This window comes from Leucoraja erinacea, chromosome 2 (assembly GCF_028641065.1).
Source record: "Leucoraja erinacea ecotype New England chromosome 2, Leri_hhj_1, whole genome shotgun sequence".
In the NCBI taxonomy this organism is placed as follows: domain Eukaryota; kingdom Metazoa; phylum Chordata; class Chondrichthyes; order Rajiformes; family Rajidae; genus Leucoraja; species Leucoraja erinaceus.
In genome coordinates this window covers 120,264,561-120,291,521 of record NC_073378.1, presented here as the reverse complement: position 1 = coordinate 120,291,521, position 26,961 = coordinate 120,264,561, and the positions used below count along the sequence as shown (strand labels likewise).

Here is a 26,961-nt window from a genome sequence, read left to right as displayed (position 1 = left end):
TTGTGCATTGTCACCGTTGACCGCCCGACCCCGGTTCGCAGTCGGTTGAGACATCTCCAGTTCAGCCAGTGTTCATCAGCACCTGGTGGTAAACGCTCTGCTGCTGGTATGCCCATTTTGGTGGAAATAGAGACAAGGCTAAAGCTATTGTAACCATGTTCGGCTAAAAGAAGCAAATGAAACATTTTGGCTTCTTCTTAAAAAATCCCAATATCACAAAAGGGATTATATTCCCATTAAATTCATTCCTCTTGATGTCAAGGAACGGCTGAGAGAACTGGAAACAGCAAAGGCCATGGAACCAGGCAATATCCGGGCTTTTGTACTCAAGACCTGCATTCCATAACTAGCTATGCCACTTGCCAAACTCTTCCAACGTTGATACCAACACTGGTATGGATAAGTGCCAAGGTACATCCTGTTCATGAAGTAAATCCAATCTACTAATCTGTCAATCAGTGCACTCTTACTCACCAGGAGAATAATGGTTGATGTCTTTGACTGTGTTATCAATCGGCATTTATTTACTAACTATCTACTCATCAATGCCCAGTTTTAGCTTTGCCAGAACCATTTGGCATCAAATCTCATTGCTATCTTTGTTTGAATATGGACTAAAGAGCATAATTCCAGAGATGACTGAACATAGAACAGTACAGCATAGGAACAAACAAACCCTTTTGGGCCACAATAACTGCTGAAGATGATGTCAAGTTCATCTCCTCTGCTTGCACACTATCTGCATCCCTCCATTTCCATGTGCGTATCTAATAGCCTCTTAAATACCACTATATCTGCCTTCAGCACCAGCCCTCGCCTCCACATCATTCTTGTAATGGGGTGACCAGAACTGCACACAATACTCCAAATGTAGCCTAACCAAAATGTCATAAAGCTGCAACATGACTTCTTCTTATATCCATTGCCTTCGATATGACTAAGTAAGGAACTAGGTTCCACTGGTGAAAAAGAAGTTAATGGGAATTGAGGTGAAAACTCAAATGGTTGGTGTCATATCTTGCACAAAGGAAGATGGTTGTGGTTGCAACAGCACAGTGGCAGCACGGTGGTGCAGCAGTAGAGCTGCTGCCTGACAGCGCCAGAGACCCGGGTTCAATCCTAACCTCGGGTGCTGTCTGTAGAGAATTTGTACGTTTTGCCTGTGACTGCATAGGTTTTCTCCAGGTGCTCCAGTTTCCTCCCAAACTCCAAAGACGTACAGGTTGATTGGCTTCAGTAAAACATTGTAATTTGTCCCTGGTGTGTAGGATAGTGGTGATGTAACGGGTGATCGCTTGTCGGTGAGGACTCGGTGAGCCGAAAGGCCCGTTTCCATACTGTATCTCTAAAAGCCCAAAAAAGTCAATAATTCCAGCCATGCGACATTACCACAGGAATTCTTAAGGGCAACAACTTTCTTCCATAATAAGATCAGGGTGTGATGTTCACTAATATGCAATATTCATTTCCATTAATAATCCCTCAGAGTAGGGAAGGGTAGTGGGATATATCTCTGCTTTTTTCAATTCTTCATTAGTTTAGGGGTTTTTCTTTTTTCTCATTCATGTCTTTTTCAAAATTCTTTCTTTTCTTTTTCTTTTCTTCTTCCTTTCCCTTCTTTCCTTTTTTCTTTTTTCTGATTTAGTTATTAGTTTATAAAATGTTAAAATTGAAGCTGTACGAAAATTGTATAATTGTTATGTCGATTACTTTCTCCTGTACAATTGCTTCTAACAAAATACATATGAAAAACAATAAAAATAATTCCTCAGAGAGTGAAGCTTGTGTGTGGTAAGACCTAGCACGTGTTGAGAATCAACAAAAATAAAACACACTTTGAACAAATGTCAGGCAATGAGAAGTCAACCACCATGATATTCGTGCTATGGAAAATCACGATAGATATCTTTCTCTAGGAACGTAACATCCATCCATTCTCCACCCTCCCTTAACTTCACCGAAAGAATTGCTTCAGTTCTAATAAGTGCTTCAACATCAAACCACACCAAATTGATAATTTAATTGTATTTTGTGGAAGTGTGAGATAGAAATTTAAGTTTGGATGTAACATTCTGGACTGGTGATTCTTCTTCTTTATTGTGATTCCCCTCAGTAACTGGGTATAATTTGAATCAATACTTCTCTGGGGAAATTGCTCAAGATGAAAGTACTTTTTAGTTCACTGCTTCCATATTTAACAAAAATGTTCGAAAGAAACCGTTATGTTCTCAAAAATTATAATTCTGAGCCTTGAGTTTGTGAGCCTTGAAAACATGAGTAATGCAGTCCAATATATATTCACCAGTTATTGCTGGAAGGTTGTTGCAATCTAACTGAAATTGATGTGCCTTCTTTCTCATCTATAAATGAAAGTGTTCAGTCAGTCCAATTCCAAACAGCAACAACTTTCAGAACGGAATGAACTTTCAGATTTAGCATTCCTAATGCACGGTTCGCATCAATACGAATTCGGAGACGGAAGCTGATGGACTCCATTCACTTTTCTTTCCGTATCGACCTTATCTCATGTTTGCAACAAAAGCGGCACATAAATTTTGATAGCTATATGAGGAAGGACTTTGAAAGCACCAAGTTTAAGCAACTATGTCTTGCACTAAAATGTTATTAGACATGTGCCTTCTATGCCACAGCAGTCTGGCAATATTTCGACACCCGGACAGTGACTTCGAACTGGCATTAGTCTCCTTGCTGAATTTTAATGAGGAGACTTATGTCTGACTCTACAACCCTGCTCTGAAATTGAACAAAGTAGACCGAGGCATATGCCAAGCATGCACGATTTGTCTGCAGACTAACCAGCCGTCTGTAAGGTTCCCAACAAACAGGAGTCAGGAGCATATTGCAGAGGTTGAGAGGCTGAAGAGTGCTTTGAACAAGTCTAGAACCTAATTTAGCATGTTATTGAAAGATTATGGTTTGCAGTAAACGTCATTTCACTTGGAAAAGTTGTTGTATGAAGTGCTTCAATATGTTTCAAAGTGATGTTTAAAATGAAAAAAAATTTGTTACAAATATTTAATTGGAAAAATAATTTTGAGTTGTTATTAAATGTAACCTAATGTGGAGTAGATTTAAGTATTTCCAGAGGAAGTAATCGCAACTTAATATGACATCTGGAATGCAAACCATTGAAACGTATGATTTTGTTACTCATCTGTGTGTTGTGGGCATCTTTGGCCTGCATTCAATATTCAAACGCGATTGTCCTTGAGAAGGTGGCGGTGAGCTATTTTCTGCTCGCTGCAGTCCTTTTGTGAAAACATTAGTCAAATGGAGAATTCCAGGGTTTTGAGCCATCAATGTGAAGAATGTACAATACTTCCAAGTCAGTCAGTGATGGCGTTCTCATGCACCTGCTACATGTCTGGTTGTTGGCAAATAGCCTTGGCAAACTGTTGCAGTGCACTTATAAATTACATAAACTACAGCTCGAATTTACTGTGTAGATGTACTGTGTATGGATGAGGTTCTGGTCAAGCAGATTGCTTTGTGCTGGATGATATCAAGGCATTTGTTGAAGAGAGAACGAGAGGACATATACAGTGCATTCAGAAAGTATTCAAACCCCTTCACTTTTTCCACATTTTGTTACGTTACAGCCTTATTCTAAAATGGATTAAATTCATTTTTTTAAAATCAGCAATCTACACCCAGTAGCCCACAATAAAAAAGCGAAAACAGGTGTTTAGAAATTTTTGCAAAATAATTAAAAATAAATAACTGAAATATCACATTTACATAAGTATTCAGACCCTTTACTCAGTACTTTATTGAGGCACCTTTGGCAGTGATTACAACCTCAAATCTTCTTGGATATCACGCTACAAGTTTGGTACACCTGTATTTGGGTAATCTCTCCCATTCTTCTCTGCAGATCCTCTCAAGCTCTGTCAGGTTGGATGGGGAGTGTTGATACACAGCTATTTTCAGGTCCCTCCAGAGATATTCGATCGGGTTCAAGTCCGGGCTCTGGCTGGGCCACTTAAGGACATTCACAGACTTGTCACAAAGCCACTCCTGCGTTGTCTTGGCTGTGAGCTTTAGGTCGTTGTCCTGTTGGAAGGTGAACCTCTGCCCCAGTCTGAGGTCCTGAACGCTCTGGAGCAGGTTTTCATCAAGGATCTCTCTGTATTTTGCTCCGTTCATCTTTCCCTCAATCCTGACTAGTCTTCCAGTTCCTGCTGCTGAAAAACATTCCCCCAGCATGATGCTGCCACCACAATGCTTCACCGTAGATATGGTATTGGCCAGGTGTTGAGCGGTGCCTGGTTTTCTCCAGACGTGACACTTGGCATTCAGGCCAAAGAGTTCAATCTTGGTTTCATCAGGCCAGGGAATCTTGTTTAGGTGCCTTTTGGCAAACTCCAAGCGGACTGTCATGTGCCTTTAACTGAGGAGTGGCTTCCGTCTGGCCACTCTACAATAAAGGCCTGATTGGTGGAGTGCGGCAGATATAGTTGTCCTTCTGGAAGTTTCTCCTATCTCCACAGAGGAACTCTGGAGTTCTGTCAGAGTGACCATCAGGTTCTTGGTCACCTCCCTGACCAAGGCCCTTCTTCCCCGATTGCTCAGTTTGGCCAGGCGACCAGCTCTATGAAGAGTACTGGTGGTTTCAAAGTTCTATTTAAGAATGACGGAGGCCACTGTGCTCTTCGGGATCTGCAATGCTGCAAAAAATGTTTTATACCCTTCCCCAGATCTGTGTCTCAACACAATCCTGTCTCGGAGGTCTACAGACAATTCCTTCGTCTTCATGGCTTGGTTTTTGCTCTGACATGCACTGTCAACTGTGGGACATTATATAGACAGGTGTGTGCCTTTCCAAATCATGTCCAATCAATTTAATTTACCACTTGTGGACTCCAATCAAGTTGTAGAAACATCTCAAGGATAATCAATGGAAAAGGATGCACCGAAGCTCAATTTTGAGAGTCACAGCAAAGGGTCTGAATACTTACGTAAATGTGATATTTCAGTTATTTATTTTTAATTATTTTGCAAAAATTACTAAACACCTGTTTTCGCTTTTATATTATGAGGTATTGTGCGTAGATTGATGATAAAAACATGACTGTAATCAATTTTAGAATAAGGCTGTAATGTAACAAAATGTGGAAAAAGTGAAGGGGTCTGAATACTTTCTCAATGCATTGTATATGAGAGGACATATCATGTTATTTTTATATGATTTTTAGATTCCACAGAGACAATTTAACTTCAAACAAAAGTTTACCTTACTTTTTATTACAAAAAGCAAGGTATAAGAAGCAAAATATTCAAGATCCTGAAGTTCTGAAATAAAAACAAAGAATGCTGATGATGCAAAATCCGTGGAGAGAGAAACAGAATTAGCGTTTCAGGTTAATCACCTTTCTGAGAATTGGGAAAAGTTAAAGATGAACAGGCTTTAAGGTAAAGTGTATTGAAAGGAATGTGCGACAAAATGAAATAACAAAAATAAGTGATAGTATAAGGTGGAAAAGGATGATAAAGAAATAAACGGTTGGGCTGGAGGAGGTGAACGTCATAGAGGAAGCAAAAAATATTTTTTTTTTCTCCAGGGTGACAGAGTCCCAAAACTAGAAGGCAAAGCTTTGAGGAGACAGGAGAACGATTAAAGGGAGACAGCGATGACACATTTTCCACACACATGTTGGTGGGTATATGGAACAAACTGCCAGAGAAAGCAGTCAAGGCGAGTACAATTGCAACACTTAAAAGTTACTTGGACAGGGTCATGGATAGGAGAGGTTCAGTGGGATATGGGCCAAATCCAGGATAATTTGACCAGCTGAGGAAGAAATCTTGGTCAGCATGGTGAGTTTGGCTGAAAGGCTTGTTTCCATATCGGCGACTGAGAATGTTTGCCCATAAAAATTATTTTGTGGTTATGATAATTATCTGCTCCTTGTCAAGCTAAAACCCTACCACTGTTTTACGAGTGATTGGGAATTATCAAATGGTGGTGGTGGGGAGGGGGGGGAATAAGCTGCACGGGTGTTCAGCAATTGAGCTGGGATTTTGTCACCGCTCAATACCTCTGCACTGCATTCAGTGATTGTAACATAGAACACACAACAGTACAGGAACAGGTCCTTCAGCACACAATGTCTGTGATGTACATGATGCCAAGATAAACTAACCTCATCTGCCTGCAGACGATCCATCTCCATCTATTCCCAGCATATCCATGTGCCTATCTAAAAGCCTCTTAAACACGACTATGTTATCTGCCTCCACCACCACCCCTGGCAGAGCATTCTAGGCACCTACCATCCTGTGTAAAAAAAAAACTGTCTGTGCATTAATCTTTGCCCTCTCACCTTAAAGTTATACCCTCTCGTCCTGGGAAAACGCTTCCTATCTATGCCTCACATAACTTTATTTACTTCTACCTGGTCTCTTCAACCTCTAGTTTTCCCCAACATTTGATTTTCCAAAGAGCAACTCCTCATACATGCTGGGATTAAATATCATCTGCCATTACTTTGCCCATTGCTCTACCTCATCTGTATCCTGCCGAATACTTTGGTAGCCTTCCTCACTGTCCACAACAATCAATTTTGGTGTCATCTGCAAAACTACTAACCAACCCATCTATCTATACTATTACTAAAACTCCCATCTTGTCCTCTTCCGGTTTGCGTTGTTTTTAAAATTTGCACCAAAACAGCGCCCTATATCGCTAGGATTTTTTCACCACCTTACTCACCGTTCTCCTCTGCTCCAAGCGCACCAAGTTTTGTTCCGATCGGTGAAATATTACAAAAGTTACTGGTCTGTTATTCATCGGTACGGCGACACCCCTTCTGGCACCCGCTGTCGATCACCAGCGTTGAGATAAATGCTGAAGGAGTGTGGGCTGTGTTCCACGGGCGGGGGGTCGGCTCTGTTCGCGGGTGGGGGCTGGGAGCGCGACAGGCGATGGGGACGGGAACCGGTGAGCTCACACACCACACTCCCACGCTCCCCACACCCCCCCCCCTTCCATACCCCCTTCCCCCCCAACCCCCCAACCCCCCTCCCCTACAACCCCCCCCCCCCCACTACCCCCCCCCCCACACCTCACCCCTTCCCCTACACACACCCACTCCAAGCCCAAATTCCCTCCTTAATCCCTGAACGGTCCTATCTTCTCCCTGGTGTACAGTTTAAATGTAAAGTTAGACACAGTTTTAGACACAGTTTTAGATACAGATTTGCCAAATATTGGTAATGACTAGAGCCAGGATGTTTAGGCACTAAAAAAACTCTGAAAAAGGCAGGCAAAAAGGCAAAATATATATATATTTTTTTTTAAAAAGGCACGAAAAAAGGCATTTATTGACAGAAAAAGGCATAAAGGGCATTTATTTCCACCACCAAAATATGGTTAAAAATAATAATATAAAGGTATACTATATTAAATGCCCAAAGTTGCCTGGTTGCACATATTTACTAGCATTTTTTTTAAATTATCTGGTGGTGAACTATGCCATCTGTCAGACAGAATATGCTTCAGTTGTGAAAAATGTATTTCACCCCAGCTGAGATCACTGGTGCATACCCTAAGCAAGCTACAGGTTCTATATTCATGTTTATACCTTGTGCATTACAACTACCTTTGAGAACCTTAGCTATGTTTTGTGTTTCTTCAAGATCTTTGTTAGCTAAAATCACTCTCTTACATTTTCCTTGTATGTCTTTACCTACATCGCCAAGAACTTTACAAATATCGTCAGTTACTTTGTTGAAAACATGCAAGTTATTCACTAATGTTTCGCCACGTTTCTCAAGGGAAGTGGTAGCTTGTGGGAAGTTTGCAAAATTGGAAGCAATACACACAAGAGATACTTTTTCTGCATGATTTTACTGACGATTCTGACTGCAGCAAATTCTTCTTCTTCAAAACAGTTGATGATTTATTTTATCATTTCAAAATTTGCAGCATAGTAGAGTACAGCAGAGAGCCATGTGCCCCACCTAGTCAAAACGGGCTGAGGAGGTAGCAGAATCTCGGGTGCCATTTCCTTGAATAACTGCACTCGTGACGGTACTTTGAGGAAGATTTTCTTGACATTGCCTAGGCGATCGAGATTTGGAAACAAGCTACGTTTGTGCTTGGCAATTGTATGAAGTCCTTGAGCTAAGCATGTCAAATGTAACATTTTTGGGAATAAAACTTTAAGTCATATACAGAAGCACATTCTTGTGTTTTATACTTTCTGGCCAAAGTACACCAAATGAAATGTAAACAACTGAGCAATAGTTGAGCTGTTTGACTTCCCCAATACTCCCGATGTCAACAAATACTCCTTTGATGGTTGACCTGCCTCCAGTGTACAGATGACCATATTGGCAACATATCTCCCCAAAGCATTGGTTGGCTCGACTATTGGGATCCATATTTTGTTGCATGCAACTTAATCTCTAATTTTCTGCACAACAATGTTGAAGTTGCTGTCAACATAATTTTTCCATAATGATGACTCGCTTGGTTCCTCTGTGTATTTCTCTAAAAAACCTCTGAGAGATTTGTTTTCCAATTTCCACAGTGGAATTCCAGCATCAATGAATGCCTTGCACAAATCACTCGAAATTTGCGACTGGAGCCAGCAATAAATGTAGTGAGGAGACAAGCTTGGGTATTTTGCTTGGGTATTTTGCTTGGTTTTTTGCTTGGGTAGTCTACGCCTCAGCGGTATCAACATTGATTTCTCAAATTTTAGATAGCCCTTGTCTTCTCCCTGCTCCCCATCCCCTTCCAGCTCTCCTTCTAGTCCGACTGTCTTCGCCTCTTCCTTTCTTTTTCCCATCCCCCCCCCTCCCCACATCAGTCTGAAGAAGAGTCTCAACCCAAAACGTCACCTATTCCTTCTCTCCATACATGTTGCCTCTTGAGATGCGTTGAGTTTCTCCAGTATTTTTTGTCTACCTTCGATTTTTCCACCATCTGAAGTTCTTTCTTAAATAGATCTTGGAGAAGGCTGAACCAGCGGGCAGCAGCACGAACGAATGAATGGCCGATTGTGGCGCCTCCGGTTTTGGCCCAGTGGTGGAAGTTTTCTTGTAAGTTATACTATGTTAACATGTTAATAATAACATTAATATTAATGTATTAACATAGAAAATGTCATTGTAATCACGGTACAATTAGAGAAAATAGCACGTCCTTTTAGCAAAACTACAAAAAAGTGATTTAGGCACTCGATCGTGAAAAAGGCATTATCCTGGTGAAATCATCAAAAAAGGCATAAAAAGGCACATGGCATTTATGGCAAAATTGTTGGTGGGTGCAGGCATCTGGTAAAGTAGATACAATTACCTACTATTCTTTTGATGAAGAATACCGGAAATATTAAAATTTTGGAAAAACCCAGCAACCCCCACAATCAAGATGTGGATTATGGAGATGTCGGAGACCTTACATTTGGAAAAAATTAGATTTGTCTTAATTGACAAACCAGAATTATTTACTAGAATATGGTCTCCATTTATAGATTATTTGAAGGGGTAGATCGGGCCGGCGCGGAAGCCAGACTGAAACCTGAACCCAGGACTAGATGATAGTTGTGTTGTCTGACCTACGGACCTATCTCCCAAGTTGTATTATTGATAGTTTATCCAACTTTTCTAATTTTTTTTCTTTCTTTCTTTATTTTTCCTATCTATAAATATAAATAAATAATTAGAGGCAATGTTAATATGTAACTGATAAAGGAGGACCCCAGCTACTTTGGTAACTGGGTCCCTGGAATCCTGGATATTTAATATGTAATCGTTAAACAGTTTGTATTGGTTTGGACTATGATATGCAGATGCCTCTAATAAAAAATGTATTTATAAAAAAAAAGAACATCAAGACTTGCATTCACACAATATGTTCCATCACTGTGGAGGACAGAGCTGTTAATGGAGCCTATATTAATTCTGTTATTGACTTTATCGTTCAGCATTACTCTTGATCGGGTGTGGTAAAATAAGAGATCTTTCTGATTATATATTCAAATAGCCCTGAGCTGCATCTTCACAAATGCTGCCCCTAAACATTTTCTCCTGATGTCAGGCTCACTAACCTAGAATTTCCTGGATTATCCCAGTTGCTCTTCTCAAACTAAGGAACAATATAGCCGATTCTCCAGTCTTCTGGGACCTTGTCTATGACTAAAGAGAATGCTACAATCGCTGTTAAGGACACATCAATCGCCACCCTTGCCTCTATCAATATCCTGAGATAGATTTCATCAGGTTCTGGGGACATATTCACCTTAATGTTTTCCAAAACACTCAACAACTCCTCCTTCTTAACATCAACATGTCTCCCTACCCTCCCTCTCCCCCAAAAGAGCAAAGAGTAGGAGTAAACGGGTCCTTTTCACAATGGCAGGCAGTGACTAGTGGGGTACCGCAAGGCTCAGTACTGGGACCCCAGCTATTTACAATATATATTAATGATCTGGATGAGGGAATTGAAGGCAATATCTCCAAGTTTGCGGATGACACTAAGCTGGGGGGCAGTGTTAGCTGTGAGGAGGATGCTAGGAGACTGCAGGGTGACTTGGATAGGCTGGGTGAGTGGGCAAATGTTTGGCAGATGCAGTATAATGTGGATAAATGTGAGGTTATCCATCTTGGTGGCAAAAATAGGAAAGCAGACTATTATCTAAATGGTGGCCAATTGGGAAAGGGGGAGATGCAGCGAGACCTGGGTGTCATGGTACACCAGTCATTGAAGGTAGGCATGCAGGTGCAGCAGGCAGTAAAGAAAGCGAATGGTATGTTAGCTTTCATTGCAAAAGGATTTGAGTATAGGAGCAGAGAGGTTCTACTGCAGTTGTACAGGGTCTTGGTGAGACCACACCTGGAGTATTGTGTACAGTTTTGGTCTCCAAATCTGAGGAAGGACATTATTGCCATAGAGGGAGTGCAGAGACGGTTCACCAGACTGATTCCTGGGATGTCAGGACTGTCTTATGAAGAAAGACTGGATAGACTTGGTTTATACTCTCTAGAATTTAGAAGATTGAGAGGGGATCTTATAGAAACTTACAAAATTCTTAAGGGGTTGGACAGGCTAGATGCAGGAAGATTGTTCCCGATGTTAGGGAAGTCCAGGACAAGGGGTCACAGCTTAAGGATAAAGGGGAAATCCTTTAAAACCGAGATGAGAAGAACTTTTTTCACGCAGAGAGTGGTGAATCTCTGGAACTCTCTGCCACAGAGGGTAGTTGAGGCCAGTTCATTGGCTATATTTAAGAGGGAGTTAGATGTGGCCCTTGTGGCTAAGGGGATCAGGGAGTATGGAGAGAAGGCAGGTACGGGATACTGAGTTGGATGATCAGCCATGATCATATTGGCAGTGCAGGCTCGAAGGGCCGAATGGCCTACTCCTGCACCTAATTTCTATGTTTCTATGTTTCTAAAAGAAATCATCATACTGCTTCTTGAATACCAATGCAAAATACTTGCCCACTTCCTCTCAGTTCAGTTTAGTTAATTGTCACGTGTACTGAGGTACAATGAAAAACTTTTGTTGCATGCTCCTCTGACTCCATATACAAATTCCTTCCTTTGTCCTTGAGCACACTTACTTTTTCCCTTGCTGTAATCAGGCAGCTGAACGGTTCTCTCATTAGCTGCAATGCGGCCCTCACCTATCCACCTCATTGAAGAACTTTGAACCATCTTCTATTGGACTTTGTCTTGCAATAAATGTTGTACCATTTATCCTTTATCTGTACACTGTAGACAGCTTGAATATAATCATGTGGTCTTTTCGTTGACTGGATAGCATGCAAACAAAAGCTTTTCACTATAACTCGGTACATGTGACAATAATAAGCCAAAATAAACCCACAGCAGCCTGGAAACAGGCCCTTCAGCTCACCAAGTCCATGCTGACCAACACCTTCACACTAGTTCTAGATGAATCCACTTTTGCATCCACTCCCTCCCTACACACTAGGGGCAATTTACAGAGGCTGATTACTCTACAAACGCACATAGCTTTGGTATGTGGGAGGAAACCAGAGCACCTGGAGGAAATCACAGGGAGAATGTGCGAACCTCACACAAAGCACCCGAGGTCAGGATTGAACCTGGGTCACTGGCATTGTGAAGCTCTCGCTCTGCCAGCTGCACCACCCAAATCCAAGATCATCCTATGCTCCCAAGCCTTGCATCCTTTTCTTCACATTAATATTCTGGTCCTGAACTCGAATGAGCAGGCCTTTCAAAGACTACCACACATCTGGTGTTGATTTACCATCAACAAACCACTCCCAATCTGCTTTTCCTAGTTGCTGCTTAACACTGTTGTAATTAACCATGCTCATTATTCCCAAATTGCACCCTAACTAAAACTTTGATCATCCGTCCACACTCGATCCCCAGTTCAACAACTGGTACAGCCATTTGCACTATCCACCTCTTGTTCCAAGAAACCTTCCTGGATGCACCTAACAAATTCTGCCCCATCAAAACCCCTGGTCCGTATATTAAAGAGTTTGTGCTTTGTGAAAAGTCACAACAGACACAGTAACAACTTTTATTCTATTGCAAATATTTGTTCCCTTTCCTGAACATGGGCATGCTTCCCAAGTATCTGGTGCAAGGTCAGAAATCACATATAAAATATCCATCCATTTATATAGTGGGTGGAATAAGTTCCCCAATTATGTAACTAAATTAAGGATGGCAGAAATTTAACCATTAGTCTGAAGGCTTTTTGATTCCTTGATATGTTTTTTTTCTAAATCTAGCAAAAGCAGATTTAAAAACATTGACAGGCAACTTTGATGGACTTTCCTGTTTGAGAGAAAAGGGATTTTTATGTATCTGAAAGGACTTCGCACAAACTTTCCATCTTAAAATCCAAAATAATTGACTTGTAAAGATAAAATGTATTTGTCAAAGGCAGACTGAGGCACAATTATCATCATTTTTTTTTTACCATGAGCAGGTGTTTTGAGATCTATTCACAGTAGGCCCCAACCTTGACCACTTCCCCTACCTTGGCAGCATTCTTTCCTCAAAAGCTGACCAACTCTGAGGTCAACCAGCGCCTGAGTTGTGCCAGCAGAGCCTACTCCAGACTCAGGTAAAGATTATTTGAAGACCGAGACCTAAAGGCTCAAACAAAATTGCTGGTCTACAGAGCCATTGTCCTCTCCACCCTGTTGTATGGAGCCAAGCCATCGACCACCTACAGCAGGCACCTGAGAGCCCTGGAACAATACCATCACAGATCCTTATGAAAGATTCTGAGGATCAGCTGGGAGGACAAACGCACCAACATCAGCGTTTTGGAGGAAACCAACATGACCAGCATCACCACCACAATAATGCAGCACCAACTTCGATGGACTGGCAATGTCATTCGCATGTCCAACACATGTCTCCCTAAACAGATCCTGTACTCTCAATTGAAGGAAGGTCGGTGAGCCCCTGGCGGGCCAAAGAAACGCTTCAAGGACAACATCAAGAACAGTCTGAAGAAATTCCACATCACATCGAGCAACTGGGAGCACATTGCACTGGACAGGGGCTCCTGGAGGAAATCCATGCAGGAAGGAGCTGCACGTCACAAAATGGAACTATGCCATGTCGCAGAGACAAAGCAACAGCACCGTAAGGGGAGAGAGAGAAGGGGGCTTAATGACTGCTAACCGCCAGTCTCCACTGCCCACGTTGCACCAAGGTGTGTGGATCTCGGATCGGCCTCTACATCCATCTGCAGACCCACAAGTAGACTACCCTTTGGAGAAGAGAGGACAGTCATACTCATTTCAAGTGACCACCGATGATGATTCATAGTAGCCCCCATAGTAGTCCTATGAAACATGGTGCATTTATAGAAGCGCCAATTCAGATGCATTCAACCAACAATATCAAATGCAGTTTATTCCATGACTGAAAGCCCTGTCCCACAGTACGAGTTCATTCCAAGAGCTCTCCCGAGTTAAAAAAAAAAAATCAAACTCGTGGTAAACACGGAGATGAACGTAGTGGGTACGTCGGAGCTCGGGGACGTCACTTAGCGGCTCGTAACGCTAACGGCAGGTACTTGCGAAGACTCACTAACGGTAGGTAAGCACAGGAAGACTGGTGAAGATTTTTCAACACGTTGAAAAATGTTCTCGAGAGCCTCAAGTACTGACGAGTCGCCATTACCGTAAATCTCCGAGTTCGAATCAGGGCAAACTCGGGAGAGATCTTGGAATTAACTCGTACCGTGGGACAGGGCTATTAGCCAGAAGAGCAAAGTTCTCCCAGTGATTAAGGGTCAGACACAAAAGACTAGTGTACTATTTAAGAACTAAAGTGAGGAGAAATGTCTTCCTTCACAGGGCAGTAAATCTTTGGAATTCATGACCCAAGAGAGCTATGGAAGCTCAGTCATTAACGACATTCAAAACAGTCTGATTTTTTTATTGAAGGAATAATGAAATATGAGCACAAAACATGATGTTGAGCTATACCAGTCATGAACAGCAGAACAGTCTCAGGGCAAAATGGCCTACTTCTACTCTTATTTTTTAATGCCCTGCAAAATATTCTTTCAACCAACTCCATTGAAGTGAATATACCATTTCCTCTCATTATTCATTCGTGTGGCCAGAACTCGTTAAAAGTAGTACTAAATATAAAGGAAGTGTTATTATTTTTCCTGATACATTAGGGGGGGGTGTCAATAATTTTATCCCTCCCCTTGCACTGTAAAAGTTAACGTATTGCATGGATACAATTGTATCCGCAATCGTTTAAGTTGAAACAGCGACGCGTTTAACTGCACACTTTCCTGGCTGAGATAAGATTTGCAGGCAGCACTTTTGCTACCGCCAGACGCGGTGCAATCTCTGGAGTCGGAGCGACCAAATACACACGTGCTGAGCGCGCCATGCCCGTGACGCAAATCGAAACCCTGGTTAAAATTCATTTGTACTTGCGTGGATTAGTAATAGGTCAGAGGAATGCAGCCTCATGCAATGATGGCTGAAAAGAGCTGATTTCATTTCCAGGTGCACTCAAGCGTCATTTACGCACTGCGGCACACGAGAAGAAGGCGGGAAAACTATGTGCAGGTCTCAGAAAGAGAGAGAGAGAGAGAGAAAGAGAGAGAAAGAAAGAAAGAAATGTCCGAAAGCGCATTTGTCCCCGTGTCCGACATCAATATGTTTAAAGCTGAGAAGTAGATTCCTTGCAGAAGCGATAGGAATAATTGTTTGGGTTCTTCTGCTTTGCATCATGTGAGGCTGAATGACAAATTGCTTTTGTTTAATTTGCATTTGCACACTTCAGTTATTCTTTACGCGGTTATTAATTATAACTCTAGTGCCTTTGAAACTGGGGCACTGGAGTTCCACAAACTGCGAGGGAAGACATGCGCACAACCTCCCATCAGCTCTGCCAAGACCATCATTCATCTTACGGTCGCATTTAAAAAAAATATATATATGCATTATTCTATTGATAGCAAAGTGAGACAAATGTAACAGGCAGAATTACCCAAATCACTCGGCGTTTTGCAAACATGAAGAAAGGTTAAAGCCACGTTAGGGAATTGGGGGAGAATATGACAGCGCTACATTCGAATCCGCTAGGTCGCTATCAATTAAAGTAGACAGGAGGGTGAGGGGGGGAAAGAGTGGGGGAGAGAGTGGGGGGAGAGTAGTGGGGGAGGGTGAGAGGGGAGAGAGAGAGTGGGTGGGGTAGAGAGAGAGTGGGGAGAGAGTAGTGAGGGGGGGGGGGTTGAGGAGGGAGAGGGGAGGGTGTGGGGTAGAGGAGGGTGTGATAGAGTGGGAGGAGGGGGGTTGTGAGAGTGAGGGGGGAGAGGGGGGGGGGGAGAGTGAGTGAGGGTGTGATAGAGTGAGGAGGAGGGGGGGGGGGGGGGTGATGAAGGAGGGGGTGGTAGAGTGAGAGGGTGTGGTAGAGTGAGAGGAGGAGGGGGTTGGGGGAGAGTGAGGGGGGTGGTAGACTGAGGAGGAGGGGGGTTGGGGGAGAGTGAGGGTGGGGTGGTGAGGGAGGGGTGTGGTAGAGTGAGGAGGAGGGGGTTGGGGGAGAGTGAGGGGTGGGGTGGCGAGGGAGGGGGTGGTATGTGGGGGTAGGGTGAGGAGGAGGGGGTTGGGGGGGGAGTGGGAGGTGGGGGGGTGGGGAGGGGATAGGGAGGGGGGTGGAAGTGAATGTGGGGTGATGGGAGAGAGTGAGGAGGGGGGTGGGGGTAGGACGAGTGAGGGGGGCAAAGTCCGCTCTGGGGAGGGGGATAGTGAGGGGTGTAGGAGGGGAATGAGTGATGGGGGAGAAGTGAGGGGGGGGGGCGTAGACGAATGAGTGAGTGAGGGGGCAAAGATCATCTCCGCTCTGTGATCTTTGGGAGAGTGAGGGAGTGGGGTAGGTTGTGGGAGAGGGGAATAGTGAAGGGGGGAGAGTGAGTGAGGAGGAGGAGGGGGGTAGACGAGTGAGGGGGCAAAGATCATCTCCGCTCTGTGATCTTTGGGAGAGTGAGGGAGTGGGTGGGAATTGTGGATGACAGACAGTCGGGGCCGGCAATGGTAGGCGGCGGCGGGCGGGCTGGGCGAGGAGAGACATCCGGCGTGAAGTTTGTCGCCGCCCCTCCCCTCCTCCTCCCTCCCTGCCGAGGAGAGCGATCGGACGACGAGTGCTTTTAACCGGACCCGAGTGGGATTAACACGGCAAAGCCCCGCTTGTCGAGGCCTTTCTCTCTCTCTGTCTCTCTTTCCCTTTCCCTTTCTTTCTCTCTTTCTTCCTTCCTTCCTTTCTCCCTCCCCTTTCCTTCCCGGACCTTATCGTCGATGTCTTTTCTTCTTTTATTTTGTTTGCATCTGTTTTTGTGTATGATTTTTTAAAATTTGTTGTTATAAACCCCTCCTCGCCTCCCCCCACTCCCACCCCCCTTTCCCGAAATCGATAGCAGCGCAGCTCCGGGTGGCCCGGGTCGTGTTGCCTGGCGGCGGCGGCGGCGGCTAGTGGTGACTGTGAGGGAAGAAGAGTTGCGAGTCGTATCCAGGGCCTTGTTCTCTTTCTCCTCCTCCATCTCCTCCTTCTCTTCTTCCCTCCACTACCGCTGCTGCTTGTTGTCTCCCCGCCTGCTCGCAGGGGGGAGGGGGGGGGAGAGAAAGGGAAAGACATCGACATCGCACTGCATCGCCCTCTGGAAGTACAGGCGAGACGGACCGACCGGCCGGCCGGCGGGTAGGTGAGAGGTCGCTGGTTGTGGGGTGGAGGGAGGGAGGCACGTAGAGGCCTTTGAGGCCCCTGTGTGTGTGTGTGGGGAGGGAGGGAGAACTAAAGGCCTATGAGGCCCAGTGTGTTTGAGGTTTGCAAACGGGGGGAGAACCAAAGGCCTTTGAGGCCCCTGTGTGTGTGTGTGTGTGGAGAGACTGTGTGAAGGAGGTTTGCAAGTGGGGGGGGGGGGGAAAGTGAGGGAGAACCAAAGGCCTATGAGGCCCAGTGTGTGTGGAGGGAGGGAGGGAAGGGCTGACTGTGAAGGAGATTTGCAAATGAGGAGGAGGGGGGAGGGGGGCATCAAGGGCCCTTCGACGCCCCGAGTTGCGACGTGCGGTGCGGTGGGGCAACTAGGCGAGGTGAGAGGCCGCTGGTTATTGGGGGAGGGGAGACTGTGAAGGAGGTTCTGCAAGTGCAGCAAAGGGGAGAGCGGGAGACACGGCGGTCGCCATGTTGTTGCTGGCTCGGTCGCCGCCGACGGGCCTGACTTGGGCCAGGGCAGCATATATACGCCAGGCCCGGGCTGTGGTTAGGCCCGAGGCTGGCACAGGCCCGGCCTGGACTGGACCCGAGGGGGGGGGGGGGGGGGGGGGGGTGTGGTGCGCACCCAGCGCTGGTTAAGATGAAGAACATGTGCTTCCCTCTAATGAATGGCGAGAGTTCGGTCCCGCAAATTTAAAAAAAAAAAAAAAAAAAAGCAGAAGAAATGCTCGCCATGTGCGCTTAAAATTAAAAAAAAGAAAAAGATATTTACTTTTTTTCCTGGGTATTTCTGCTCGTGTGCGTGACACGAGTGTTCCCCTTCCCTCCCGCTCCCTATGTGGGTTTGCAGATGAGCCGAGGTGCCTCGTTAATAGCCCGGAGGCTTCCTCTGTAGTTTTGTGAGCGTTGTGACCCTGATTCTAGTTTTGGGGCAACACTTATAGTTAGTTTACACCCCCCCCCCCTCCCTTTAGTCCTTTATGTCCGGATGGTGGATTCAACTAGAGACGCCGCTTGTTGTATAATATTTAGCTAATGTTCAATGTGTCTGTAAAAAAGGTGCTTGTCAACTCGCAGGGATAAAGATTGCCCTCGTACCCACTTTAAAAAATGTCAGCGAGTCTCGTAGCTGTGTCAGCTAACTACCGGACCGCACTGCGTCTGTTGCCGCGAGGTTTGCTGCAAAAAAACTTTTCTAGGGATGTTATGTAGGCCTTGGCCTAACAAGAGCGTATGCTCGTCATTCATTTTAAAACATCGAACTCCAAAAGTGTCTTGAGTTTAGCGCTAAATATGTAATCTACTCGACTAGAGTTTTGTTTTCCTGTTTTGATCGCCCCCCAATCAACATTTTAGTTATACACCCGAAATAATTGCTTTTGGCGTCAACCAGGCAGACTTGCACTAAAATTGTTTTCTGCATTGCACTAATGTCTCTGTTAAATGTACGATGTCAGAATTAAATTGCAACTTTTCATGTTGTCGGAATGACTTTTGATGAGTTTCGTTTTAGAGCTGTGTAAAGTTGAACCGTTGCACTTTGAGCCATTCTGATTGTGGCTGAATATTTCTAATTAGGAGTCATTTAAATTCGTTTATTTGTGTGTACGGCAAACTCTTTTCACTCATTGCCTATGAATAACTGGAAACTCAATTTGATTGCTCCTGTAAAGTGGCCCTGCAGTGTAATAATTGAAAATGAGAATCTTATTATTTTACAGAAAAGTTGTAAGGCATATGGTATACAGCTTAGATTGTTTTCCTGTGGTTCAATTTGTGTATAAATCATCTATAATCAAAACGTTTGTGATTTGTGTAATACCGTAGAATTATTAAATTGGCTGTTTTCTGTGGACGTAAAGACCCCATCAATTATCCTTTTGGGAAGAAATGATAAATTGAAAGACTGAAGTGTAAATCATACAAGATACCACTGTTGTAAAATGGAGAATGAAATGAGAAAATAATCGTTATATACATATTTTAGGGACAATCGGATTATATATGGTGAATGAATAAGGGGGGCAAGGAGTGTGATAAAGTAACAAGGCTAACAGCTTGATTTCAAAATATCCAAAAAGACAGGACCAAAAAAAGGACACCACAGGTTAGAAGCATGAAATATGTTGGGATAAAGTTAGAGATTTAGGTGACAAGAAGTTCAAAGATGCATTAAAGAATGTAATAAAAGCTGCATTTATACAAGCACCTTCCTGTAGTAAAATATCTATGAAGTCATGTTAATCGACCAAAGACAAACCACCATCAGTGGGCACCTGGTATAGTAGATGTTATCTTGGTGTGAGGATGGTTATTGTGTATCTGGGATTTTTGGGTAGTGAAATTCAGACTTGGAATTCAGAAGAGCATATGTCACTGCAGTTTGTAATATTAGAGGATGTTATAGCTAAGAAGGAGTTAGGGAAGTCATGGGTCCCTGTCTTGAAGTTTGATCAAAGAACTGGATTTTAACTACCCTAGAGATCTGTGGAGGCTCAGTTGCTAAGTATTCAAGCAAAGATTCTGATTGTGGAAAGAGGAAATGCTAAATGTGCTGGGAGTATTTCGAGGGACCATTCTGATTCAATCTAATGATGAGAATTTTGATTTTTTTTCATGTAGAGTAAGGTTAAGACAGATCAGATAAAGGATGTGAATTAAGATGTTGTTTATGGCAATTTTAAAGGTGAATGTAGATGGTGGGGTTGGAGGGACCCATGTAAAATTAGCTATTTCCCCTTTTTTCAGCTGTGCTAGAAAAGTGTGAAGTATTTCAAAAGTATGCACGAAACTGCAATGTTAGATTTGTGAAAAATACATTTTGGAAATATTCTGGTCAAGTAACATTTATGGAGAGAAGAAACAACGTTAATGTTTCTGGTTGACCTTTGATCACAGGAAAGATAAAAACTGGTCGATCTGAAACAATCTCCATAGATTTTACGCAACCTGCTGAAGAATTCCAGCATTTTTTGCTTTTACTTTGCAGTAGTGTAATCTGTTGGGGTTCATTGTGCAGTTAGCTATTCATCAATAACATGCAAATATATTCATAGCTATATACATTTATATTGACATTAGTTTGCTCTAATTGATCAATCTTAACTAACAATTATACAAGAAAATTGATAGTTACAAGATAGTAATGTACTTGTGAGGTACAAAATGTATGAATTCTTGAATTAAAAACATTCTCTTGCTCTGGGTTCAATGCCAAAATGTTCCTGGCACAGTTCCTGTTCCAGCTGAAATACACTGGCTTAATGAACCAAATTCTAAGTTGTGATATTGAAATTTGTTTCAAAACTTTTGGGTCAGTAGAGGAATGCCCGTTAGTTTCATAACCAGTTGTTTGCATGTATATACTGATGCCATATGAGGACATGGTGAGTTGTGATACTATTCACTGGATTCTTTGAATAAGATTCAATGACTGGACTGCTGTAACTCTGCTAGTTACGTTATGGCTGTGCTTCATCCAATGCATAGACAGATACTGGCAGATACTGCTGAGTGCAATGAGGTGTTTGTATTGATTGAATTTGCTCAGTTAGTGCACGTACGTGTCAGTGCTCTCAATAGAATAGCTTTGTGGACTCTGTTTTTAAACAAGGTTTGAAAGTACGATTATGGAGCTTGTTTCATGTTTGGGCCCCCAATGTTTTCATCCATTCCAGCATATTTGCCATTGCCTGATCAGGTTGATGATATTCCCATTGGGTCATAGTAGAATTTGGGAGCAACTGCTTGGTGAATGATGAGCATTATTGACTGCTTAAGATCTAAACAATCATTTGTTTTAGTTATACAACACAGAAATTAGCCATTTGTGCTGAAGTGTCCATGCCAATCGCGATGCATACCTATACTACTTGCACTTGGTAGTATAAATATGCTTGTTTCCTATACAAGTTCAAATGTCTTTTTAATGCTAATGGTATTTGTCTCTACCCACATCCTTTGGCAGTGTTTTAAATATAACAGCCACCTTAGTGTGGGAAAACTCACCCCTTGGATCTCCTTAAATTTGTCCTTTCTTGCCGTAAAACTTCACCCGTCTAGTTTTAGACCCCCTACCCTTGGAAAAAGACTGGACAACCAAGACATTTATATATACAGTATAAAAATATGTTGAACAAAAATTATCCCAGCACCAAATTTTGCAGTGCACCTCCGGTTATCAGCTTTCATTCAGAAAATCATCCCTCCGCGCTACTCTGCTTCTAACCTCATTTTAGATCCAGTTTGCTAACGCATGTTAAATCGTGTGCCTTTGGAAGCAGTGGATTTTGTCGAAGGCCTTGGTAAAATCCATGTAAAACATGTTAGCCGCCCAACATGCATCAATCTTCTTAGTTATCACCTCAACAGAAACTTGAATTCGTGGGGCAGGATTTAGCCTGCACAAAACAGACTTCTGATCCGTCTCTGCCTTTGAAGTGAATATACATCGGCCTTCTGGGACTTCATCTGACCTACCAGGTGAACACCAATGGGAAATATTCATTTTGGATCTCACTCGCATCCCCAGGCTCCACACAAAAAAACCCCTTTGCTCCCGGAAGGGACCTATTCTTAAGAGCTACATTCTTCTGATATAGCTAAAAGTTTTTGTAAGTCACCTTAATGTTACGTTCCCATGCCATTTCATGTCCTCCTTTTGTCGCCCCCCCCCCGCCGAATTAAGCTCTCTTCTGCATCCACTGCAAACTTCACAAATAACTCGCCTGAAGCCAAGATGCTGGCACTTCCTCGTTATTTCTGATCAAACCTTCAACTTCATTTGTAAACTACCATTCTCTAATGTTAGTGTCTTTACTCGTGTTAGTGGAGACATGCAGGTTCTGCTATTACTGTCTCGGCTTTAAATGATCGTCACCACCTCTCCTGCCCCCACCTCTGTTTATCTATGTTGGATTTCTCTCTAGGGCTGCTCATGATCTACTTTGCTGGTCCTATCTTATTTGGTTGAAATCGACTGTCCCCAATTGAAGACCTTAACTTTGAAGAACAATCTCATCCTTTTATCATGACTACCTTGAAATCTACAGAATTATGGTTTCCAAAGGTTCATCCACAAACTGTTCTTTGACTTGTTATTTCTCATTCCTTATAAGCTTGAGTTCAGCCCCTTCCTGACTAGGACCCTCTGTATTGTTTTAAAACAAAACCCCTTCAATGCATTTTAAAGATGTCACCCCATACCTTTAAGCTAAGACAATCCCAGTCAGTATTGGAAAAGTTAAAATTGCCTAGGACTACAACCCTACTCTCTTTACTTAGTGCTGCACTTTGCCTACATATTTTGAAAAACTTAAAATTAAAAAAAAAAAACAAAGCTGGAAATATTGCATCACTCTGAGATTGTAGATAGATAGAAATATCTCAATGCCAACACTCCTTAATTTGCATTTTTTTCCCAAATAAATTGCTATTAGTGTTGCTGCTGTTTATTTTGTGGTTGAACTAATTCTAAGTATTTGCAGCAGCCCTGAGATGTTACTACTTTGAAATGTATTTTTTATTCTACATGCTTATAGCTGTTTTTTACATTTAATTGGTTGACAGAAGTCTTGGTTGGTTTCAGTTCCCAAGTTTAGAATGTTACTTACTGCAAAGCTGTATGTACCCATATTTAACAGATAATAAATAGACCGGAATAATTTAAGAAAGGGTCACTGTTTAAGAATAAAGGGTAGGCCATTTAGGACAGAGATGAGGAAAACCAGGGAGTTGTGAATCTTTGTGGAATTGTCTGCCACACAAGGCAGTGGAGGCCAATTCACTGGATGTTTTCAAGAGTTAGATTTAGTTCTTGGAGCTAAATGAATCAAGGGATATGGGGGAGAAAAAAGCAGGAACTGGGTACAGATTTTTTTTATGATCAGCCATGATCATATTGAAGGGCCTACTCCTGACCTATTTTTCTGTGTTTTTGATGTCTCATTAAAATCTTTTGAGCCTACTTTGCTTTTGAATAAGGTCACGGTTCATCTTAACGCGAGTTTGTTGCACAAACCCTACATTGATTGTGAAACATCCCGAAACTTATTGATATAGCTTGAACATACTCAGCAACTGAGCCTCCCATTCTATTCCCATCTTATCCCTGAATGGCTGATCCTCAATTTGAGATTGAAGCTCTTGTTTTAGTCTGGGGAAACCATAATTCCTGCATATACTCTGTTTGCCCATCAGAATTGTATATGCTTTGGTAAGATCCCCTCTTATTCTACGTCCAATAATGTCTTGAAAGACAAATCCACCACCCCAGGAATTGATCTGGTCAAGTGTTATTGCCCCTGCTGTATTGCAAGTGTATCCTCCCTGGGATGTAGAGAACAGATCTGCACATGATATTCCACATGTGGTCTTGCCATACCTCCATGTAAATAATGCCATTTTTGCATGTCAGTGACAAGATTGGCCATTGGAACAATTGTAAATGTTTTTCTTCGCCCAACTGTGGAGATTCGCTCATGTAGTAGATTCAGGAAAAAAATTGGTGTTAAGGTAAACTTTGCTAATGGTATGGTGGGGGAAAATCGCATGGAGCTCTGATCAGCCATGGAGGGAATGCATTAGGAGCTGAATGGCTTGCTGCTTTTTTTGTATTGCTTATGTCAGGATAGATATGATATCCTGGAACACATATCCCAGGGTGGCAGAGCTAAATTTTGGAGTTGTTGAAGGGACAGGTGTTGCAGTGAAACCTTTCCCCATGGAAACTTAGATCATTACATCTCGCACATGAGCTGCAGCATCTTGTATGTGTGTAGCTGAGCAGGCAATTGTTTATAAATGAAGAAGTTGTAGAGTTTGCCTGTATTTAAAATATTGGAAATATATAATTTCCCTGAAGTGTGACCCATTTCCCATGCACGTTCTGAAGATTGCAACAGTGTCCTGGGGCACTAGTTTGCAGACATTTACTTTCTGGTGAAATAGACCTTTTCTTCCACTGATGTATAGTTCCCAGCTACTGCATTTGGATAGATTTAATAAGGATCAACGTACTGTGGTACAATTCTAGGAGCTCTGCAAAGGTCAGATGGAATGTAGGATATGGATATTGTAACATTTGAGTTTTTAAGCAAATTGGATAGCTTACACGTGGATTTAGCCCAAGGGAGATACTTGATACGTAGGAAGGGACAGCGGATGCTGGTTTACACCAAAGATAGACGCAAAATGCTGGGGTAACTCAGTGGGACAGGCAGCATCTTTGGATAGAAAGAGTGGATGACCTTTGGAGTCGAGACCCTTAACGCCACCCATTCCTTCCATTCCATGATGCTGCCTGTTCTGAGATGCTGCAGCATTTTGTGTCTTTCTTCAAGAAAGTACAATACAGATAGAGCCTTTGAGCTGCAGTTTATAGAACATGAAAGTTGTCAGGTTAGAGTTTATAATAACCGTTTGCATATAAAAATAAGAGAACTTTAAATAATATTTCAAGACTAATATTGAAACGGTTACAATGGTGTGTTATAAGTTGTGGAAATTGATTCAATCGAGTAAGATGCCAACGTTTCACAAGGTTGTGAACGATTTAGTTCAACAATCAAATATCTTGATAATTAGTATAGAACTTAGCTTGGAAGATTTCTAGTTGGAGTTAAACAAGAAGAAATTGTTACTGCATTGAATCTTGCGGAATCAACAGCACAAGGCAGCAGTTCGTAGCTTGGTAGGAAGAAGAGCTACAGTGCCCTTTATGATGTTTGGGATAAAGACCCATCATTTATTTATTTGCCTCTGTACTCCACAATTTGAGATTTGTAATAGAAAAAAATCACATGTGGTTAAACATGCACATTGTCATATTTTAGTAAGGCTATTTTTTTTTATACAATTTGGTTTGACCATGTAGAGATTACAGCAGTGATTGTAAATAGTCCCCCCATTTCAGGGCTGCATAATGTTTGTGACGCAATGTCATGTAAATGAAAGTCATGTTTAGCATTTTGTTGTATATCCTTTGCATCCAATGACTGCCTGAAGTTTGCGATTCATGGACATTATCAGATGTTGGGTGTCTTCTCTGGGGAAGCTCTGCCAGGCCTATATTGAGCTATCTTTAGCATGCTTGTTTAGGGGGCTAGTCCCCTTCATTTTTCTCTTCAGCATATAAAAGGCATGCTCAATTGGGTTCAGATTGGGTGATTGACTTGGCCACTCAAGAAATAACCGCTTTTTAGCTCTGAAAAACCTCTTTATTGCTTTAGCAGTATTTTGGGATCATTGTCTTGCTGTAGAATGAGCTGAAGACCAATGCATTTTAAGGCATTTTTGTTTGAACTTGAGCAGATAGGATGTGTCTATACATTTCAGAATTCATTATGCTACCACTATCAGCAGTTGTATCTTCAATGAAGATACGCGAGCCAGTACCTTCAGCAGCCATACATGCCCAGGTCATAATACCCCCGCTACCGTGTTTCACAGATGAGGCGGTATTCTTTGGATCTTGGGCAGTTCCATCTCTCCTCCATACTTTGCTCTTGCCATCACTCTGATACGAGTTAATCTTTGTCTCATCTGCCCACAAGACCTTATTCCAGAACTGTGGTTGCTCTTTTAAGTACTTCTTGGCAAACTAACCTGGCCATTCTATTTTTGCGGCTAACCAGTGGTTTGCATCTTGCAGTGTAGTCTCTGTATTTCTGTTCATGAAGTCTTCTGCGGACAGTGGTCATTGACAAATCCACCCTGTGACTCCTGAAGAATGTTTCTGATCTGTGTTTGGGGATTTTTTAAAAATTATATAGCGACTTCTTCTATCATCTGCTGTGGAGGTCTTCCTTGACCTGCCAGTCCCTTTGTGATTAGTAAGCTCACTAGTGCTCTAATTCTTCTTAATGGTGTTCCAAGCAATTGATTTTGTTAAGCCGAAGGTTTGGCTGATGTATCTAACAGTTTTAGTCTTGTTTCTCAGTCTCATGATGGCTTCTTTGACTTTCATTGGCACAACTTTGGTCCTCATGTTGATAAACAGCAGTAAAGGTTTCCAAAGGTGTGGAAAGACAAGATGTTGAGACCTCTCTTATACCTACATGAAGGAGGCAATTAAACATAGCTGAGCAATTACAAACACATGTGAAGCCATGTGTCCCAAACATTATGGTGCCCTGAAATGGGGGGACTATGTATAAACACTGCTGTCATTTCTACATGGTGAAACCAAAATGCATAAAAATGGCCTTTATTATGGACTTTAACCACATGTGATTTTTCTGTTACAAATCCCAAATTGTGGAGTACAAAGGCAAATAAATAAATGATGTGCCTTTGTCCCAAGCATTATGGACGGTATTGTATGTGTTTTGAAGCACTCGTTGCTTTTGGCTAGGGCATCAAATGGGCGAAGGTCGGATCAAAACCGCCCAAGGATAATGGTGAGTGGGCGATGGCAACGATATGCTGCAATTTATTTAGCTTGTTTTCATATTTAAAGACTTCCGCAAGACTTTAATGGTTTGCTGATAAAACTGTAGCTAAACTGGTGAACTCTTTAGTTAATATTACTGTGGGATGTTTTATGATCCTTGGATAATTAACATGGGACTGTTTCATTAAAAGGAACATTGATAAATGTCATGATGTACAATAACTTCAATCAGAGTGCTACTGAAGAGACTAATCATTTAATTCGCAGCAAAATATTAATTATACTGCTCATGTTCATACTTCAGACATTGTGCTTTTTCCTGAATACTTACGGTCCCAGATATT

General features: G+C 42.5%; 1 protein-coding gene across 4 annotated transcripts in view; it reads left to right on the top strand.

Moving 5' to 3' along the window:
- Nucleotides 1–16,638: 16,638 nt before the first annotated feature.
- Nucleotides 16,639–26,961, top strand: part of larp4b (La ribonucleoprotein 4B) — an 87,187-nt gene continuing 76,864 nt past the window's right edge. For 2 of the 4 annotated variants that reach the window (XM_055664730.1, XM_055664711.1), the window contains exon 1: nt 16,640–17,211. The gene's annotated coding sequence lies outside the window, so the exon portion shown is untranslated. Of the gene's footprint in view, nt 17,216–26,961 lie in introns of all 4 variants that reach the window. The other 2 variants (XM_055664740.1, XM_055664719.1) reach the window with 2 other exon arrangements.